This window comes from Salmo salar, chromosome 14 (assembly GCF_965601325.2).
Source record: "Salmo salar chromosome 14, fSalSal1, whole genome shotgun sequence".
Classification (NCBI taxonomy): Eukaryota; Metazoa; Chordata; class Actinopteri; order Salmoniformes; family Salmonidae; genus Salmo; species Salmo salar.
Genome location: NC_138304.1, coordinates 9,946,622 through 9,966,751, shown reverse-complemented (window position 1 = coordinate 9,966,751; position 20,130 = coordinate 9,946,622). Strand labels below are relative to the sequence as shown.

General features: G+C 44.0%; 1 protein-coding gene across 1 annotated transcript in view; it reads right to left on the bottom strand.

Moving 5' to 3' along the window:
• Positions 1 to 15,834, bottom strand: part of LOC106568722 (3',5'-cyclic-AMP phosphodiesterase 4B) — a 173,249-nt gene extending 157,415 nt beyond the window's left edge. Inside the window, exon 1 of the mRNA XM_014139302.3 lies at positions 15,643 to 15,834. The gene's annotated coding sequence lies outside the window, so the exon portion shown is untranslated. The remainder of the gene's footprint in view (positions 1 to 15,642) is intronic.
• Positions 15,835 to 20,130: the final 4,296 nt, after the last annotated feature.

Sequence of the window (20,130 nt, the reverse complement as noted above, 5' to 3'; positions counted from 1 at the left end):
TGAACAGCCCTCAGTGGTCTGAACAACCCCACTTTTGCACAGCTGATGCTGGCTATTTAATTGGGAATTAAAGGGCAAGCGCCCTATTGGAAGGAGAAGCACTGAGACGGTTCAGACAAATTCAGGGCCGTCACACACCCCCTCCCCTGGAAAAAGCCGACCATTGCCCTGGAAGGCACATCTTGGTCTGGGTTTCCGAGAAAAGTATTCTCATCATTTTCCTCTACAAAAATATTCATGACTTTGTGGTGCTCTCACTCCTCAGCTGAGGGGTAACAGGCCTTAAGGTGTGAGACTACTGGGTCTGGGAAACCTAGAAAAGTCTTCATCACTTTCCTCTTCAAACATATCCAGGACCTTGCGGCGCTCAATCTCCTCCAATTCCTCAGCCGAGTGGTAACAGGCCTTAAGGCGTGAGACATGGACAACGCGCATATCTTCACCTGTGTCCTCTTTCACCACTCGGTAGTTCAGAGGGCCCATCTGCTCCACAATCCTATACGGTCCTTGCCATTTAGGAGCGAGCTTGGCCGAGAAGAATTGTTCAGCTTTTGAGTAAGGATGAGAGCCAAGCCACACCCGATCACTAACCTGGAACTGCATGTCTTGTCTCTTCTTGTCATAATTTCTCTTCTGCTTGAGTCGAGCCTGGATCATGTTCTTTGAGACAAGAGCTCTCAAGTCGTGGAGATGTACTACCTGGTCATAGCATGCAGAGTCTGTAGTAGCCTATTGGGGCTGTAGCACCATATCCAAGGGTCCTCAGAGGGGACGACTCAGGTTCAGCTCTGCAGGGGTGACTCCAGTGGACTCTTGCACAGCAGAATTCAGGGCAAATCGAAACTCGTGAAGGTGCTTGTCCCAGTGTTTGTGCTGGGTCCCTACAAAGGAAGCAACCATTGTCTTCAAGGTTCAATTAACTCTCAGTGAGGTTGGTCTGTGGGTGATAGGCTGTGGTCAACTTCTGTCTCAGGTTCCATCTTTGGCAGGTCTCCTCAAAGAGATCAGAGACGAGTTGGGAACCTCGATCAGACAGGATGTAATCAAGCACTCCCCAGTGAGTCAGGATCTCTTTCGTGAGGATGTTAGAGATGGTCTTTGCTGTGGCCAGACGCAGGGCAAAGAGCTCCACCCACTTGGAATAGTATTCAACAAAAACAAGCATGCACACATTCTGATTGGAGCTTCTAGGAAATGGACCCATCAAATCCACTCCTAACATTTTCCAAGCTCAGGTAACCACAGTTTTCTGCAACTTGCCAGCAGGCTTTCTACCTTCTGGTTTGTACATTTGATAAACCTGACAGTTTCTGATGTGTGACTTCACATCCATGCTCAGATGTGGCCAGTACAGTAATGCTTGCAACCGCTTGTAGGTTTTGAACCTGCCCAAATGACCAGCTAACGGGTCTTCATGGAAATGTTGCAGCAGTTGAAGGCGTAGAGTTTCAGGTATGTACATTTGGTAGAGTGTTCTGTGAGGTAGTTGTATAACTCGGTAGACTTTGTCTTCAATGATGGTCAGCTTTGTGGTAGGATTGACCATCTTTTCTCCATCTTCCAGGGTAGTCTGGTACAAAGCCTGTACTTCTGGATCATCCTGTTGGGCTTTCCATATGGCCTGATCAGAGATGGGAAAGTACGTTTTGGGTGAGTCTCGACTGATAGACAGGACAGTAGCACATGTACGATGAGGGCCACCATTTCCACCAGCAGCAGCTCTGGATAAGGCATCTGGAACAGTGTTGCATTTTCCTTTCCTGTATTCTACTGCAAAGGTGAACTCTTGCAACCGTAGAGCCCATCTGATGAGTCTGGTACTTGGTATGTTGGTCTTGAACACCCACACAAGGGAGGAATGGTCAATGACCACAGTGAAGTGTCTTCCCTCCAGGTAGTACCTCCACTTTTCCAAAGCCCAGACAACTGCAAGGCACTCTTGCTCGGTTGTGGAGTAGTTCCGTTCTGCTCCATACAATGTCCGACTGGCGAACGCTAGCACTTCTTCACTGCCAAGTCCAGTCTGTTGGACTAGGACAGCACCAAGTCCAACATCACTTGCATCAGTGTAAACAACAAAAGGGCAGTCAAGGTTGGGATGACCCAAAATGGGAGGTGTGACAAGGTGTCGTTTCAGGGTTTCAAACGAGGACTGGCACTCTGCCGTCCATCGGAATTTCGCTCCAATTTATTGAGTGCTTCTGCCACCTGGGAGAAGTTTGACACAAACCGATGGTACCATCCAGCCATCCCAAGGAACCGTTGAAGGGCCTTGAGTGTGGTTGGGACAGGGAAGTCTTGTACCGCCTTGGTCTTTTCAGGATCCACATGAATGCCGTCAAAAGACACAAGGGAGGTTTGGCAGAAGTTGCTCTTCTTCATGTTCAATGACAGACCAGCTTCTCTTAGCTTGTCCAACACGGCTTGAAGATCTTGAAAGTGTTGTTCTCTGGTCTGGGAGTAGATAATTATATCTTTCAGGTAGACGAAACAGATCTTCCCTTTGAGCTCACCTAATGCAATCTCCATGAGTCTTTGGAAAGTGGCAGGTGCATTCTTTAATCCAAAAGGCATCACCTTAAAAGAAAACAAGCCCTCAGCACAAACAAAAGCAGTCTTGTCCTTGCTTTCCTGGTCCATCTCAACCTGTCCAATAGCCACTTGAGGTCAAGGGTAGTGAACACAACAGTGCCAGACAATGACTCCAGGATCTCTTGGATGGTGGGAAGAGGATAGGCATCAGTCTGGGAAACATGGTTGGTCTTCCTATAGTCCACACAAAATCTAAGACCACTGGTCTTTTTTAGGATGAGGACAACAGGAGCAGCCCAGGGAGAGGACGAACGTTCAATTATATCTTGTGTCAACATATCATTAATGAGTCCCTTTTGGATGATTAGCGTCACTGGAGACAAACGATATGGCTTCTGCTTGATCGGCATTTCCTGTGTAAGGAATATTTTGTGCTTCAGGAGCCCGGTGCGTCCCAGGTTTGAAATACATACATCAGAGTTATTCTGCAGCTGTTCCAACAGCCTTAACTCCTCTGGCTGTTCCAGCTGAGCTCTTCTCACAGCCTTTAAAAGGAGATCATCAGAAGGATTATCAAGGGTTAGTGCTACCGGAGCAACGGCAGAGAAGACTGCCACATTTGGACCCCAATCATGTAACTTCTGAATGGAAGAAATGCTTCTTGCTCGGATTGTATGGAAACCAGTAGCAATTGTGTGCGATATCAATCTGGACACCACTGAAGTACATGAAATCAATTCCCAACACGACAGGAAAAGCAAGGTTCTTGGTATGTAGAATAACTGAAGGAATCATATAGGAGAGGTTACACAGGCGGAACTCTACCTCACTCCATCCAAGTGGTTGTTTAGCCTCACCATCAGCCAGATAGAGTGGACCTTCTGTCCACGGCTTCAAATTGTATTGTGGACCTTTAACATCCTTCCACAGTTTCTCATTGAGCAGTGTGTAGGATGACCCGGTGTCCAGGATGGCTCTTCCTGTCCATGGGCCTATGGACAGGGGTAACACCAGTTGGTGCAGTATTAACTGAAAGGAAGGGGATGTCGACAGGGGGGCGTACGCAGTGACTCTTGGGGTTTCAGCTCTGGTCAAAGCACCCAGAGTAGGATGGTCGTTCCGGCAAAGGGAGTTAGGTGTGTTGGCCTGTTGTGATTTGTGGTTTCTGGAAGGGTTTACTTGATAGTGACTTGGACATGTGGCTGAAGAATGTCCCTTTTGGCTACATCTCCAACAGAACATGGGAGAGTCTTGGCTGGAGACTCTGGCTGTTGTTGATGGTCTGGCTTGGGTGTCTGTTTCTTTCTCTGTTCATATTGTTGTTGGCATTCTCTGTCCTTCTCGAACTGCTGTCCCAGTCGAACCAGTCCATTGACAGTGGTGACTCCTTCTCGGAGTTGACTGGCTAGTATAGGGTTGATGTTCTTCAAGATCAACTTAATGACCTCTTCCTCCTCAATGCCAGTTTTCCACCTTCTGCACAGGGAGTGGTAACCGTATGCAAAGTCACGGATACTCGCTCTCTTTGCACTCGATTCCTGACTGCCAGCTCATCTGTGTAGTCCTCAGACAGAAATTCTGAGGAAAACTTGGCCTCAAAGTCAGCCCAGGAGGGAGGTAGTGGTGAGACGTGCCACATCCCACCAGTCTCGAGCTGTCCGATGCAACACATTCCCCAATGTGGCAAGGAGTTCTTCGTCAGCCAGGGGATTGAGGGCAAGAAAGTCACGACATCTTTCCAGATACATTAGCGGATCAGGACTGTCATCCTTTTCCCCCCCAAAGGTGGGAAATTGCAATTTAATGGGCATCGCCCCCACATGACGTCTACTAAATCACCATGAACAAAAGAGCTAGGAGGGATTGAGGAAGTAGAGGGTGAGTGAGTTATCAGACCATGAAAATGAACACCAGGATCCATTGTTGATTGCATCCTGCAAGGGGTGGCTGCAGCATGGCCTTGTCTTAGCTGTTCTGAGGTGCCAGCTTGGCCCTCAGTGGTCTGAACAGAAGTGGACACCAGAGAAGCTCTGTGCAAGGAGTTGTGCCTAATGGAGGCCATGTCAACAGACACGTCATCCAACATTTTACCACATTTAGAGAGCTCTATCTGCAAGTCGTCTAGTGTTAACCAGAGGAGAAAAAACAGAATTAACGTCCTTGAGGACCTCAGTGTGGTGATGCTGCAGGCGCCACTGGAGTGTGGCAGTGAGTTGGTTTCGTTGGTAGTCAAACTGCCTGTCCATGGCACCAGTAACATCCCGTCTTCCATTCTCACTGAGCTCTGTCAGCGTGTGGGTTAGAGTGCTCAGTGAGTTTCTGAATTCCATTGCACTCTGTTGTTGCCCCTCACTCAGACATTTGAATTTATGGTGGATTAGAGTTTGGAGATGTTGTTGAGTCCGACGAATATCAAGGATGTCACCTTGAAGTTGTAAGACTACAACCTCTGGAGATAAACCAGACAATGGAGGAAGATTGGGTGTCAGAGGGAGGGCTAGCTCAGGACTTCCACACAGATCCATGTCTATAAGTGAGTAACTGGTTAGACCTCCTGTGGTCCAGACCGAGCATTCAGATTCCCAGGGCTCTGGCCCAAATCAACTCCATTATCTCTATTCACATTATGATTTGTATTGTCGGCTCAATGGTCAGAATGACCCTGTGTATTCCCATTGACAGGTATGATATGGATGAGCACATTTTCTTGGGGTGACTCCATTGTTTTAATTCCACACATAATATTTGCTTTCGGTTATTTCTCAATGTTGAGGTCCCATCTGGGGTGCCATTTTTTACGTAACAGTTTTGACTTCAGGTTATTGTTTATAGGGGTGCAGGTAGGTTGTGCCTACCAGAGAAAATATTGGTTTCTCCTTTTGGTTTGGGAGCGAATGAGTCCCATCTGGTCCGTCAAGTCTACACCAATACAAAGGTCTCATGTAAAAGTCAGGATGGACATACTTTTCATAAACCCTTAAAACATTGGAAATAACTTCAAAACAACGGTATTCTTTTGCGCGAGTTGTATTACCAACATAAATGATCACACACACATAATAATATAACGAGTTCTGGTTCCTCCAGAAAAGTCCTGTAACTCGTGCCTAAAAGAGTCCAGCTCGGTAAAGGAGTTCAGGGAACTCAAGTGACCTTAGTCACACAATGTTTGTCCGTTCATACAAGTCTGGCGTAAACCTAGTATCAATCATACAATCAAAATAAATTATTTTATTACAACCATACAGCGTATCAAATCTTAAGTCTTCAACTACAACTAACTACATAAATCCTCACAGTATACGTCACACCAAAACAAATGAAATGCCGTATACAAAAAGGTTGAAGTCAGTCGGTCAGTCAGACAATCCAATCCGCCAACAGATCTCCAGCGGAGAAAGGCCACGAAGAACAACGGAGATGTGTAGTCCAACGGAAGCAATGAGTGGATCCGATCCTGGGTAAACTTGGTATTAGGCTACAAAAGCACTTTTAAATGCAACAAAACAAATGGAAGAGAGAAGCTTTGTAACTGAGGGTTGAACACATCCTCATTCACGTCTCCATCACAACCCCACTTTTGCGCAGCTGATGCTGGCTATTTAATTGAGAATTAACCTCTTACATCTAGACGTTCCGCTAGTGGAACACCTGCTCCAATATCCAATGATAGGCGTGGCGCGAATGACAAATTCCTCAAAAATACAAAAACTTCCATTTTTCAAACATATGACTATTTCACAGCATTTTAAAGACAAGACTCTCCTTTATCTAACCACACTGTCCGATTTCAAAAAGGCTTTACAGCGAAATCAAAACCTTAGATTATGTCAGCAGAGTACCCAGCCAGAAATAATCAGACACCCATTTTTCAAGCTAGCATATGTCACAAAAACCCAGAAGACAGCTAAATTAAGCACTAACCTTTGATGATCTTCATCAGATGACACACCTAGGACATTATGTTATACAATACATGCATGTTTTGTTCAATCCAGTTCATATTTATATCAAAAAACAGCTTTTTACATTAGCATGTGACGTTCAGAACTAGCATACCCCCTGCAAACCTCCGGGGAATTTACTAACAATTTACTAAATTACTCACGATAAACGTTCACAAAAAGCATAACAATTATTTTAAGAATTATAGATACAGAACTCCTCTATGCACTCGATATGTCCGATTTTAAAATAGCTTTTTGGTGAAAGCACATTTTGCAATATTCTAAGTACATAGCCCAGCCATCACGGGCTAGCTATTTAGACAACCGGCAAGTTTAGCCTTCACCAAAATCAGATTTACTATTACAAAAGTTTGATTACCTTTTGTTGTCTTCGTCAGAATGCACTCCCAGGACTGCTACTTCAATAACAAATGTTGGTTTGGTCCAAAATAATCCATCGTTATATCCGAATAGCGGCGTTATGTTCGTGCGTTCCAGAAACTATCCGAAATGGTAAATCAGGGTCGTGCGCATGGCTCATTTCGTGACAAAAAAATTCTAAATATTCCATTACCGTACTTCGAAGCATGTCAACCGCTGTTTAAAATCAATTTTTATGCAATTTCTCGTAAAAAAGCGATAATATTCTGACCGGGAATCTCCTTTTCGGCAAACAGAGGAAAAAACAAAGTGCACGCGCCTAAGCCCACAGTCCCTTGATCGGCCACTTGAGAAAGGCGATAATGTGTTTCAGCCTGGGGCTGGAATGACGACATTCAGGTTTTTCCCGGGCTCTGAGAGCCTATTGGAGCCGTGGGAAGTGTCACGCAGAGATCCTTTGTAATGGAATGAGATGTCAAAGAAAGACAATAAATGGTCAGACAGGCCACTTCTTGTAAAGGAATCTCTCAGGTTTTGACCTGCCATTTGAGTTCTGTTATACTCACAGACACCATTCAAACAGTTTTAGAAACTTGTTTTCTATCCAAAGCCAATAATTATATGCATATTCTAGTTACTGGGCAGGAGTAGTAACCAGATTAAATCGGGTACGTTTTTTATCCAGCCGTGAAAATACTGCCCCCTAGCCATAACAGGTTAAAGGGGAAGCGCCCTATTTGAAGGAGAAGCACTATTTAATTGGGAATTAAAGGGGAAGCGCCCTATAGGAAGGACAAGCACTGAGACGGTTCAGACAAATTCAGGGCAGTCACAGTGTGTAGGCTCCCTGCCACTTCCCCACCTAAGCATAGACTACAGTAACCTAACGTTACAAGCGTGATTCAGAAATTAGAGAGAGATTTTTTTTTCTTTTTTTAGAACAATGGATTAACTTTTTCAATACTAATTAAGGATAGTATAGTTATTACATTTCATATTTGGATTTATTAAGTGCAGGTAAAATATGTTTTTATTTTAATTCTGGTGCAGCTCTGCACACACAAGTTTGTTAGCTAGCTAGCGCTAGTAAAACGTTAACCCAACTCTCAGAAGTTCAAAGAAAATTAAAGTTCCTTCATAGAAGCCACTCCTCCAGATGTATAATTCAGATTATGCAGGTCACAAGATTCCCAGCGCTTCAAGCCAAGCCTCCTCCTACACGCTCTCCCCACCTCGCGCCCTACACTGGTCTGTCCAATGCATGTAAACAACTAGCTATAGCTTGCCCGTTCCATAGCAAGCTGCTTTTGCCGGTCGGAACAGTGGAACGGAAAAAAAATAATGGTTCGGTTTAGAACGAAGCGATCTGAAAATCGAATATAAAATGTTGGGTTCCAATCCCTGGTTGTAAAGCCCATTGACGTACATCTTCCATAATTTGCACAGTGACCTATAGGGGTGATACAGTACACTCAGTTTACTCTACAAGGGCTAATCATAAAGACCTTGTTATACACATACTGGACGGTTTATTAGGTACACGGTTCACCCAAAAATATTTGCTCCTACACACAGTGAGTCACGTCGCCTTGTTATATAAAGCAGGCAGACCGGCATCAAGACATTTAGTTACTGTTCAATTTAACATTAGAATGGGCAAAACAACCAACCCAACCGACAGAGTGGGTATGATCGTCGGTACCAGGCACACCGGAACTCAGTAATGGCCTTCCTCCTGTGCTTTTCACGCACGACAGTATCTAGAGTTTGAGAACGGCGCAACAAACAAAAAACATCCAGTCAGCGGCAGTCCTGTGGGTGGTCGAAGGAGAATGGCAAGAATCGTGCAAGCTAACAGGCAGTATAACAGTGGTTTGCAGAATGGCATCTTGGAACGCACAACTCATCGATACTTGACATGGATGGGCTATTGCAGCAGACGACCACACCGGGTACCACTCCTATCAGCTAAAAACAAGCGGCTCCAGTGGGCACACAATCACCAACACTGGACAATTGAGTGGAAAAACATTGCTTGAAACATTACAGCGAGTTCAGTTTACTTGATTGGCTTGCGCAGTCCCCAGACCTCAACCCAATTGAGCATCTTTTGGATGAGATGGAACGGGCTGGTCGCAGAATTACTATACCGCCGTCCAATCTGAAGCAACTGCATGATGCAGTCGCATTAGCATGGACCAACATCCCTGTACAACGTTTCCAACACCTTGTAGATTCAGGCTGTTCTGGAGGCAAAGGATTCACTGCTGAATGCTGTGGCTGCTGACACATGCACAATGAATAGGGTGCCTTTGGTGGTTTTATCAAAGCTACAGGTGCCGGCGCATACAGGTCAGGAACGGAATAGACAGTCTTCAGACGATGTACTTAGTAGCCAAGTGCAAAGAGGTCGGGGATGACCTGAAACAAAAAGCAAATAACTACAGAAACATAAAGCCAAACTAACCCTTGTTTTTATCTGTGATAAAGCCTAGCTAGTAGGTGCAGGTCTACTACACATCTGAACAGGTATCATGATACCACTGGTACATGGGTTTAGTTAGCATAATCTTTTGACAATACGTCTTGCAGCTAGTACATGCCAGACAAACACCTTACAGGTCGATGTGTATAGTTAGCTAGCCCATTTGCGAAGCTATGTTCTTTTGCATTGTCACGGAGGGATGGTCGGAAATTATGCAGGAATTTTGCAAAGCGGTTCCCATTATCATGCATTGTTTACAGAATTGGCCTTGTTTAGCAAGCAAAGGCAACTACAGCAAGCCAAGGTATAAACAAATAAGACCAAACAGTTTTTAGATGACCAGAATGAAATATTTACACCAAGGCAAACATATTACTCATTAAACAGCAAGGGTGAGCTAGCCTACCTTTCTTGTCCGTCCTCAACGTCTGTGATGGTTTTATCCAAATAAAGTGCTATCAGATCCTTCACTAACGTGAGACGCAAAAGGATTTGTCTATGTGTGGCCTTTAAATTTTTTTTAAAAAAGGTCCAACTCGTCCATCCCAGCAAATTCCAACCATCTTCGCTGGTGTTCTGGACTTGTTGGTTAGATTGGTTGTCTTGCATCCAGAGAGGAGGTATCTAGGTGGCATTTTTCCATCGAGGTGAATGGGGGCGTCCCTCCATTTCCTGTAGTCCACGATCAGCTCCTTTGTCTTGCTGACGTTGAGGGTGAGGTTGTTGTCTCTGACCTCCTCCCTGTAAGCTGTCTCATCGTCGTCGGTGATCAGGACTACCACTGTCGTGTCATCAGTCGTGGGTGAACAGGGAGTATAGGAGGGGGCTACACACGCACCCCTGAGGTGGCCCCCCCGTGTTGCCGGCAGCGTGGTGGATGCGTTGTTACCTACCTGGGGGCGGCTCGGCAGAAAGTCCAGTATCCAATTGCAGAGGGAGGTGTTTAATCCCTGGGTCCTTAGCTTAGTGATGAGCTTAGTGGGCACTATGAGGTTGAATGCTGAGCTGTTGTCAATTAACAGCATTTTAACGTAGTTGTTTATTTTGTCCAGGTGGGAAAGGGCAGTGTGGAGTGCATTAGAGAATGCATCATCTGTGGCTCAATTGGGGCGGTATGCAAATTGGAGTGGGTCCATGGTGTCTGGGATGATGACGTTGATGAAAGGCTGGTCATGGCTTACAAAACATTTCATGGCTACAGATTGAGTACTGCAGGGCGATAGTCATTTAGAAGGTGTTCTTCCTGACTCAGTTCCCGGAGAGGAGGTTAACCGGATTTCAGCATGTGTGACTTCAAAACAGTTGGAGTTTAATGGCTGTGATCGGAAGAAACTGAGAATGGATCAACAACATTGTAGTTACACCACAATACTAACCCAAATGACAGAGTGAAAAGAGGGAAGCCTGTACAGAATTCAAATATTTCAAAACATGCATCTAGGCACTAAAGTAAAAGGCACTAAAATAAAAAACTGCAAGAAATGTGGCAAATAAATCTACCTTTATGTCCTGAATACAAAGCGTTATGTTTGGGGAAAATTCAACACGTCACTGAGGACCACTCTTCATATTTTCAAGCATGGTGATGGCTGCATCATGTTATAGGTATGCTTGTCATCGGCAAGAACTAGGTCATTTTTCTGGATAAAATTTAAATGGAAGAGAGCTAAGCACAGGCAAAATCTTAGAGGAAAACCTGATTGTCTGCTTTCCAACAGACACTGGGAGACATATTAACCTTTCAGCAGGACAAGAACCTAAAACAAGACTTAAAAATGTCTGTCTAATCAGTATTAAACGATTAGTTTAAACTATTAGTTGAAACAGTATTAAACGATTGAAGTATAGTACAATACAGGTGTGCAAACCTCTTAAACGTACCCAGAAAGACTAATCGCTGCCTACGGTGATTCTGTATTGATTCAGGCGTGTGAATACTTACACTACATGACCAAATGTATGTGGACACGTGCTCGCCAAACATCTCATTCCAAAATCATGGGCATTAATATGGAGTTGGCCCCCCCTTTTCTACTTTAACAGCTTCCACTCTTCTGGGAAGGCTTACCACTAGCTATTGGAACATTTCTGCGGGGACTTGCTTCCATTCAGTCACAAGAGCATTAATGAGGTCGAGCACTAATATTGCGTGATTAGGCCTGGCTCGCAGTCGGCATTCCAATTCATCCCAAAGGCGTTCAATAGGGTGATAGGGTTGAGGTAGGGCTCTGCGCAAGCTAGTCAAGTTCTTCCACACCAACCTCGACAAACCATTTCTGCATGGACGCTTTGTACATGGGGGAATTGTCATGTTGAAACAGGAAAGGGCCTTCCCCAAACTTGCCAAAGTGGAAGCACAGCATTGTCTAGAATGTCATTGTATGCTGAGCCGTTAAGATTTCCCTTCACTGGAACTAAGTGGCCTAGCCAGAACCATGAAAAACAGCCCCAGACCATTATTTCTCCTCCAAACTTTACAGTTTGCACAATGCATTTGGGCAGCTAGCGTTCTCCTGGCATCCACCAAACCCAGATGATGAAGCGTGATTCACTCCAGAGAACACGTTTCCACTGCTCCAGAGTCCAATGACTCCACACCAACAGACGCTTGGCATTGCGCATGGTGATCTTAGGCTCCTGTGCGGCTGCTTGGCCATTGAAACCCACTTCATGAAGCTCCCGACGAACAGTTATTGTGTTAACATTGCATTCAGAGGCAGTTTGGAACTCAGTAGTGAGTGTTGCAACTGAGGACCGACATTTTTTTTTATGCGCATCAGCATTCGTCGGTCCCATTCTGTGAACTGGTGTGGCCAAACACAATAACAGCACTTACAGTTGATCGGGCAGTTCTAGCAGGGCAGGATTTTGACAAACTAACTTGTTGGAAAGGTGGCATGTTGAAAGTCACTGAGCTCTTTTGTAAGGCCATTCTATTGCCAATGTTTCTTATGGAGATTGCATGGCTGTGTGCTCGATTTTATACACCTGTCAGCAACGGGTGTGGCTGAAATAGCCGAATTCACTCATTTGAAGGGGGTGTCCACATACTGTATGTATGTATGTATGTATGTATGTATGTATGTATGTATGTATACACTATGTAAATGATATTTTCAATAAATGTGCAAACATTTCTAAAAACCGGTTTTGACTGTGTCATGGGGTATTGTTTGTAGAAAATAAATAACTTTTGAATTCAGTCTGTAACAACAAAATGTGGAATATATCCAGCGGTATGAATACTTTCTGAAGGCATTGTACAGTGCATTCGGAAAGTATTCAGAACCCTTGACTTTGTTACAGCCTTATTATAAAATTGATTTTTAAATAATAATCCTCAATCTACACACAATACCCCATAATGACAAAGCAAAAACAGTTAAGAAATGTTTGCAAAAAAAACAAATCACACAAGTATTCAGACCCTTTACTCAGTACTTTGTTGAAGCACCTTTGGCAGTGATTACAGTCTTGAGTATGATGCTACAAGTGTGGCACACCTGTATTTGGGGAGTTTCAATCTTCTCAAGCTCTGTCTGGATGGGGAGCGTCGCTGCACAGCCACTCCCGCGTTGCCTTGGCTATGTATTTGTGGTCATTGTCCTGTTGGAAGGTGAACCTTCGCCCCAGTCTGAGGTTCTAAGCGTTCTGTAGCAGGTTTCCATCAAGGATCACTCTGTACTTTGCGCCGTTTATTTTTCCCTCAATCCTGACTAGTCTCCCAGTCCCTGCCGCTGAAAAAACATCCCCACAGCATGATGCTGCCACCACCATGCTTCACTGTAGGGATGGTGCCAGATTTCCTCCAGAAGTTACACTTGGCATTCAGACCAAAGAGTTCAGTCTTGGTTTAATCAGACCAGAGAATTTTGTCAGATCCGTTGAGGGACGAGCGTTACACGTAGGAGTGACGGCATCTGACATAACATGCTGAGTAAACCGGCGTAGTTGCGTGTGCGAGCATTGCGAAATAAATGTACGCATACAATCATTATTCAATAATTTCATCCAAACTGCTTGTGCACGTCAACGGGCGTCTGCGTAGCCTGGCGCTAAAATAAAACTTGGTTCTATTTTAGACGTTTGACGTGCTGCAAGTCCCGCCTCTCCCCATCTACTCCAATTTCTCTCCGTGATAAGAGTCACTGACTCAAAGCCACAAGGGGGTAGAACATATTTCAACATACAAACTCATGTGGGTGATTGACTGGAGTTCCACACTCCAATCCAGGTGGCGGTAATGCACCATGTTTTTTTGTTTTTTTTAAGGTTACCCCTTTTATCTGTGGATTAATTGTCAGAGTAGAGAACGCATGATTTTGTATGACTCAAAAGGAGTCCAACGTCTACAAATTTCCAGCAAAAAAATAACATGCTGTATGCTTTTCAGGTAAAATACCATTAGCCAGCAACAGCAAGCTAGTGTTTCAACCCATCCCCAAATTAATTATTGGTTCACAGTTGGATTTGTCATTTTAACCTGCATGTCATGAACGTGTCTGGTGGGGTTAGACAAAAATCAACATACACCCGTGCGGAACTGGTTAGGTCAAGGTGTAAAACAAAGACATCCTACAAGACAGATCGGTTGAGGGACAAGCATCACCTAGGAGTGACGTGATCTGATATAAGACAATGCCTTTCTCCACCGCTTTCACTCACCATGCACACGTACCTTTGAATGAACTTGGCTTCTCTCATTCTTCTCCCTAATGGTAGCCTACTCTGTATATTGCACTGATTTACACTACTTTAGGTGAAGGAGTTGCGCAAAATAACAAACAAAGCCAACACAAGATTAGCAGGTTGCCAATTATTGGAATGACTCATGTAGGCTACCGGAAGCAGCTCTGCAGGGAAGTCACTAGCTGGCACAGACAGTCATAAAATCTGATTTTAAACCTAACCTTAACCACACTGAAAACCTTATGCTTAACCCTAACCTTAAAATCATTTTTATTTTCATGAATTTAAAATAGCCTATATAGCCAATTGACTTTGCAGCTGGCCCATCTAGTGGGAATCGCTCAGCTCTGCCTCCAGGACAACTCATCCCAATAAACGTCAACCTGCACAAGATGAAATTTTGTTACGCGAGTTGTGTAGGGTGCAATTGCAGCCCGCAATTCAGGGCGTTCCTGCATCTGCAGGAGCCCCTCTTCTACTGGTCCATTTTTAAGCGAGGACTCCAGTACACAGGCGGAAGGCGGGGAGCTCCAGTACAGTTGGTGGCGGTAATGAACCACAACGTTGGATGCTAACCACCAATAAACCCCACAGAAGAAGAGGCAGGGGTGACAATGGTAGCTAGCTAGATAGGACTATGTCTACCGTTGTCCTTCACCCGCCTGTCAGGCACTGTTTTCCCGCAGTTCTGTTAACGAGGGCAGTTGTTCAGCAGGCGTTTAATACACTGGGTGCTAGCTAGATAGTCCTAGTTTGCGAACTTCGGTACACAGCAGGTGGGAAGCCGGTTAGGTATCTAGCTAGCACACTGGTACACAGTGTCCTTCGCACCCGCCTGTCAGGCACTGTTTCCGCAGTTTTGTTAAAGAGGACAGTTGTTCTGCAGGCGGGAGCAAAGAACTGTGTGCTAAGTTGTTACCAACTAGCTAGCTAGGAGGATTCCGGTACACAGCAGGTGGGGGCGACACCGGTAGACGGTGTCCTTTGCCCCTGAAAAACTCATACGTTTTATTTCCCTTTGATCCAAATTTTAAATCGCATAGACAATCAGGGGAAATACAAAATATCAAGTGTCATACAAGCATTCCTGCGTTCATGCAGGAACCAATGCGATTTGGGGGGGGGGGGGGGGGGCTTCCTGTACATGCAGAAACGCCCACATGCAGGACCGCCCCGAATTGCAGGGATATTGAGATATTGTTATTTCAGTGTCCATTGCAAAATGTTAGCCTCAGTAGGCTACAGCAATTTAACCACACCTTGGCAATAGTCGATTGGCTGCACGATAAACACACTTCCCACCGGGCACAGAAAACAATTCAAAGTCTATTCCATGTTAGTTCAACGAAATTATGTGGAAACAATGTTGATTTAACCAGTGTATGCCCAGCGGGCTGTTTCCATGGGGCAGCCACTTTCGTACTCACGTGAGTGGAGCACAACTACGCTTCTGAACTTGAATGGGACAACATGAGTGAGTTAAGATAAGGTTGATTCGTCAAGGCTAAGATGTGTTAAAATCAACCTCAGCCTCTCTCGAGGCAAAAGGCTAGCTGACTGAGCCATCTCTCCCTACATAAAAAGCATTGAACGTAAAAGACGCCTTACCCAGAGATTAGTCCACTTTTCCACAAGGAGGGGGGGGGGGGGGGGGGGGATTATAGAATGACAAACGTATTTATGAAGAATGAACAGGCGGTCCGGATTCTGACTTCAGCGTACTATCTATCCTCCTGTGTGCTCTGTCGCTCTCTTCTTCGAGTTTAGTCTGACTTGCTTTCCGCGTGCTCTTTATATGCCCCTTGACTCTCCAGCGTCCGCCTCTTTCTCTCTCCCTCTCTTTTAGCTTTGATGCAGACTACAGAATGACTCCCCCTATCCCTCTCCCGACGCGCTCATTTTATTCTTCATGGACTTCAGTCCCTCTCTTTCTCTGTTTGTACCAGTTTTGATGCTGGCAAATAGCCTACATAATAAATGACATCAACCTGACATCATCAGCATTCATGATTCTAATAGGCCTATCTCAGTCAATCCACATCAGCAGTCCATCCAGCCAGGCAATTCAACATCTCCTGCAGTCATTATACTGCATAATACTCCATTAGCCCTCTGACACTGCAGGGCCACCCACAGTATCCTAACAGTAACTTTCCCTGCATATCTCGCCTGAGGGGAGTTTCCCCCAGGTACAGATCTAGGATCAGCTTCCTCTGCCCCTGGTCCTAACATTAACTATTAGTGGGGGAAAAGATCAGAGTCTAGGGGAAACTTCACCCTACTTCTCTAAAGTCATGCACCTGCATGGTAACTGTTGGGCGGCAAACTGTGAGCAGTGAGCACTGGCTATAACCATCTGTTACACCTTTGAGGAGTTATGTTCAAGGCTAGACAGGCTGGTCCAAACAGCTTTGATTTCTAGGCTGTTGCCAGGCAACGGTTGTCCCTGGTGCCAAGGATGGCCATCACAGTGTCCCTTCTTTTTGTTCATCCTACCTTCATCCTGCTCCCCGAGCATCTGCCTCTGGTTCCAAAGGTTGCATGTTCAAATCCAGTGATAAACAACTTTCTAAGACTTTTGTTTTAAGCTTATCCCAAATCTTAACCTTTACCTTAAGCATTCATAGTTAATGCCTAACCTTATAAATTTGGGGTTAACACCTAAAGGTAACCCTAACCTTAAAAGCATAGCCTTAAAGACTTTGACATTTTACGCTTGGAACAACTTAAAAATGTGATGTTTTAGAAACATGGATGAACGTCTAATTCTGACATGAGACTGTGAGAGCTGGTAGATAGTGTTAGTGCTGCTGTCAATCACACACCCACAGGTGCACATATAGTACAAGTCAAAAGTTTGGTCACACTTACTCATTCAAGGGTTTTCTTTATTTTCACTATTTTCTACATTGTAGAATAATAGTGAAGACATCAAAACTATGAAATAACACATATGGAATCATGTAGTAACCAAGAAAGTGTTAAATCAAAATATATTTTATATTTGAGATTCTTCAAAGTAGCCACCGTATGCCTTGACTGCTTTGCACACTCTTGGCATTCACTTAACCAGCTTCATGAGGTAGTCACCTGGAATGCATTTCAATTAACAGGTGTGCTTTGTTAAAAGTTAATTTCAGGAATTTCTTTCCTTCTTAATAACCTCTTACATCTAGACGTTCCACTAGCGGAACACCTGCTCCAATATCCAATGATAGGCGTGGCGCGAATGACAAATTCCTCAAAAATACAAAAACTTCAATTTTTCAAACATATGACTATTTCACAGCATTTTAAAGACAAGACTCTCCTTTATCTAACCACGCTGTCCGATTTCAAAAAGGCTTTACAGCGAAAGCAAAACATTAGATTGTCAGCAGAGTACCCAGCCAGAAATAATCAGACACCCATTTTTCAAGCTAGCATATAATGTCACAAAAACCCAGAAGACAGCTAAATGCAGCACTAACCTTTGATGATCTTCATCAGATGACAACCCTAGGACATTATGTTATACAATACATGCATGTTTTGTTCAATCAAGTTCATATTTATATCAAAAACCAGCTTTTTACATTAGCATGTGACGTTCAGAACTAGCATACCCCCCGCAAACTTCCAGGGAATTTACTAACAATTTACTAAATTACTCACGATAAACGTTCACTAAAAACATAACAATTATTTTAAGAATTATAGATACAGAACTCCTCTATGCACTCGATATGTCCGATTTTAAAATAGCTTTTTGGTGAAAGCACATTTTGCAATATTCTAAGTACATAGCCCAGCCATCACGGGCTAGCTATTTAGACACCCGGCAAGTTTAGCCTTCACCAAAATCAGATTTACTATTACAAAAATGTTATTACCTTTGTTGTCTTCGTCAGAATGCACTCCCAGGACTTCTACTTCAATAACAAATGTTGGTTTGGTCCCAAATAATCCATCTTTATATCCGAATAGCGGCGTTTTGTTCGTGCGTTCCAGAAACTATCCGAAATGGTATATCAGGGTCTCGCGCATGGCGCAATTCGTGACAAAAAATGTCTAAATATTCCATTACCGTACTTCAAAGCATGTTAACCGCTGTTTAAAATCAATTTTTATGCAATTTATCTCGTGAAAAAGCGATAATATTCCGACCGGGAATCTCCTTTTCGGCAAACAGAGGAAAAATCACAAAGACGGGGGCGGCCAGGGCAAGCGCCTAAGCCCACAGTCCCTTGATCGGCCACTTGAGAAAGGCGATAATGTGTTTCAGCCTGGGGCTGGGATGACGACATTCTGTTTTTTCCCCAGCTCTGAGAGCCTATGGAAGACGTAGGAAGTGTCACGTTAGAGCAGATATCCTTTGTAATTGAATGAGATGGCAAAGAAGTTCAAGAAATGGTCAGACAGGCCATTTGAGTTCTGTTATACTCACAGACACCATTCAAACAGTTTTAGAAACTTTGGAGTGTTTTCTATCCAAAGCCAATAATTATATGCATATTCTAGTTACTGGGCAGGAGTAGTAACCAGATTAAATCGGGTACGTTTTTTATCCAGCCGTGAAAATACTGCCCCCTAGCCATAACAGGTTAATGCGTTTGAGCCAATCAGTTGTGTTGTGACAAGGTAGGGGTGATATACAGAAGATAGCCGTATTTGGTAAAAGACCAAGTGCATATTATGGCAAGAACAGCTCAAATAAGCAAAGAGAATGGACATGGACATCATTTATGGACATCATTTAAGAATGGACATCATTTAAGACATGAAGGTCAGTCAATCTGGAAAATGTCAAGTTTCTTCATGTGCAGTCGCAAAAACCAAGCGCTATGATGAAACTGGCTCTCATGAGGACCGCCACAGGAAAGGAAGACCCAGAGTTACCTCTGCTGCAGTGGATAAGTTCATTATAGTTAACTGCATCTCAGATTGCAGCCCAAATAAATGCTTCACAGAATTCAATTAACAGAGACATCTCAACATCAACTGTTCAGAGGAGACTGCATTAATTAGGCCTTCTTGGTCGAATTTCTGCAAAGAAACCACTACTAAAGGACATCAATAAGAAGAGACTTGCTTTGGCCAAGAAACACGAGCAATGGACATTAGACCGGTGGAAATCTGTCGTTTGGTCTGATGAGCCCAAATTTGAGATTTTTGGTTCCAACCGCCATCTTTGTGAGACGCAGAGTAGTTGAATGGATGATCTCCGCATTTGTGGTTCCCACCGTGAAGCATGGAGGAGGTGATGGTGCTTTGCTGGTGACACTGTCAGTAATTTATTTAGAATTCAAGACACACTTAACAAGCATGGCTACCACAGCATTCTGCAGCGATATGCCATCCCATCTAGTGTGCACTTAGTTGGACTATCATTTGTTTTTCAATAGAATGACCCAAAACACACCTCCAGGCTGTGTAAGGGATATTTGACCAAGAAGGAGAGTGATGGAGTGCTGCGCCTCCACAATCCCCCAGCCTCAACCCAATTGAGATGGTTTGGGATGAGTTGGACCACAGAGTGAAGGAAAAGCAGCCAACAAGTGCTCAGCATATGTGGGAACTCCTTCAAGACTGTTGAAAAAGCATTCCAGTTGAAGCTGGTTGAGAGAATGCCAAGACTGTGCAAAGGTGTCATCAAGGCAAAGGGTGGATACTTTGAATAAACACTTTTTTTGGTTACTACATGATTACATATGTGTTATTCCATAGTTTTGATATCTGCACTATTATTCAACAATGTAGAAAATAGTAAAAATAAAGAAAAACCCTTGAATGAGTAGGTGTGTCCAAACTTTTGAATCGTACTGTAGGTAAATCAGCACTCAATGCATTAAATGCTGCTAGCAGTACATCTCCAAGAAACTAACAACTGCACCATTAATAAATTAGTCTAATTATATCCGATTCAGTAATAAGATTAAATAAAATGATTGCTCTACTTACCAAGTCTCCTGTGGGACTGTGCCAGTAAACTGAACTTGTTCTGGCTTTCTGTCCCAAATATTTCTCTCCATGTCAATCCCTTTGTGATGTAAAGCTGCAAAGATGGACTCAAAAGATGGCCATTGATATATTGACATATTAAAACCAAAGAAGAAA